Source organism: Impatiens glandulifera, chromosome 9, assembly GCF_907164915.1.
Source record: "Impatiens glandulifera chromosome 9, dImpGla2.1, whole genome shotgun sequence".
NCBI classification, from domain to species: Eukaryota; Viridiplantae; Streptophyta; class Magnoliopsida; order Ericales; family Balsaminaceae; genus Impatiens; species Impatiens glandulifera.
Window position 1 is genome coordinate 22,171,348 of NC_061870.1, and position 2,682 is coordinate 22,174,029.

Sequence of the window (2,682 nt, forward strand, 5' to 3'; positions counted from 1 at the left end):
ACAAAATTAACGAATTGGATGGCTGATTCAAAACATTTGTTAAACACATTATTTGTCTCTTATTTATAATGAATCTAGTAATAATTTCACACTACAGTCAATTAGGATTTAAAGTAAAAAGTGAAGAGAATTATTTTTTAAATTTCGAGATATAGATAATATAGCAATAATAGATTGTGTATTGGATTGAAATGGTATTTTATATTTTGAAATAATAAATTATCATAAAATAAAATGAATCATTAATGCATGTTCCATTGCTTCCTTATCATCATATTTCTTATTCATTAAGAAAAAGAAAATGTCACATGATTTTCAAATTGCTAATAAATCAATAAGAATAAACTCATAAAGGATGACAATTAACAACATTAATATATTTAATTTGTTAATTTTTTTTAAAACCATTCAAGGTTAATAAAACAATTATAAAATTAATTATAATAATTTAATTATTTAGATAAAATTATACTTTAATTAACGTTTGAATTTCGTAAAATTTAATTTAATTTAATTTACTAAAATTTTCATTTTTATTCCTTAATGAAAATTATGAATTAGTTTAAAATTTCATCCATTCCTTACCCTAATTATTTTTTAAGTAAGAATAACTAGAATAACATCCCACTATATACCCCTTTCACTCCAAGCACTTACAATTTCTCACACTAATGACAATTAAAATATTAACCCAATGAACCATTAAAATATTAACCCGATGATAGGTATGTGTAACCATTTGAACATTCCTTATGAAATCATCTAACTTAGCTAATTAATTTACTTCATGTCCTTGAACTATTATGCATTTTGGGTAAATGATTACACACTATCATATACAATTTTTCAATGATACATGTCCAACACTCATTGTTGTGTACGTTTTGTTAATAAACACGGAGCTGATTTTGTGAGAGGTCTAGAATTGATTAGGGCAGTTCTTTTAAAGCGTATTCACTTCTACCTCAAATAAGTGATCTCTTTGCTCATAAAAAATAATTAAAAACAATATGTTTATCCTCAACAAAATATATATTGTTTCAATATATATAAGATTAATCCCCAACAATAATCTTTCAAGTTAGTATAATTAGGTTGTCCCATTAAACTTAGTTTTTGGGATCTCCAATTTACGTAGGTTGAGTTTTCTTTCATACAAACTTATAGTAGACTCGTGTCTTAAAAGACTTTTAAATTAATTATTTATGTAATCGTTTGGTTAGTGGTTTCATAATGTTAACTTTGAGTTGACATAGTCTAATGTGATAACTCTATTAGAGAGTATAATCTTGATATTATTTCTAAGACTTGCATGTCTAGACTTATCATGACTCTAAGTTTGTTCAATTTCAAATTTCTATCACAATAATTAAAAAACATTGTTGGTATATTCTTAAAAATCTTGGAATATCTTCTAATAAAAATCATAGTCATTCATACCAACGTTCTTTTGTGAGATTATTCTTCCTTCGTGTCATATCCACTTGGCTAATTAATAGACAAAATGTATTTGAATTATTCTATCTTCATCTTCGTGTAAACCCTTGCATATTTTTCAAAAAAATATAATTTTTGGACAAATGTCAAAAAATTATAGATTATATTTTTAATCTATCAATCATAATTTTTCTTAAAAAGATTTACACATACAATTACATTTTTAAAAGTGAACATATCTTTTGTAGACTTAAATTTTTTCGTATTTAATCACACAAATATATCAATGAATAATAATAAGATGCCTCGTTTAATGCAACTCACATCCTTAATAAACTTAATCATTTTTTATCGTAATTTTTAACGATAAAAATATTATATACAAAAAGACACGTAATGAAATAATCAGTTTCATTCTCTTTATAATATATATTTAATTGTTATATTCACTTAAAATCAAAGTAGGATCAAATTTTCGTACCATTATTATAAATTTGTTATAAGTCATACAAAAGACTTATAAATAATTTTTTTTTCATCTATTTCCTTATTTTTTACCAGATATTATTATATGAAAATAATATTAAATAATAGACATTTCTTGATTTCAAACCCTGAAATTTGAAAATTTTGAATTGAGCATCAACTAAACAAATATAAAACATTTATTGAGTTCATGCCATTTCGATTAGAAGTAATATAAAGTAGTGGTCGGAAGATTGACGTCTTTTCGGTTACTACTTCTAAATTTCAATAAGGGTGTGTTTGATAAGCTTGGAATTGGCATTGGAATTGGAATTGGAGGGTCCAATTCCAATTCTTATGTTTGTTAGACACTTTAATATTAAGAATTGGAATTGGAATTAGAATTCCAATGGAATTCAATATAGTGTAATTTGTTAGTTCTCAATTCCTATCTTTTTAGGTCGGAATTGTAATTCCAAATTAACACGTTTTTTATTTTTTTTACATGTTTAACACGTTTTTCACACATTAAACACGTTTTACACGTTTAAACACGTTTTTTTACACGTTTAACATATTTTCATATTTTGGCACGTTTAACACGTTTTTGGCACGTTTAACACGTTTTGGCACATTTAACACGTTTTTCACATCCTTGACACGTCTAACACGTTTTTGACACGTTTAACATGATTTTCACGTTTTTAACACGTTTTTGGCACATTTAACACGTTTTTGTCACGTTTAACACGTTTTGACACGTTTAACACGTTTTGACAC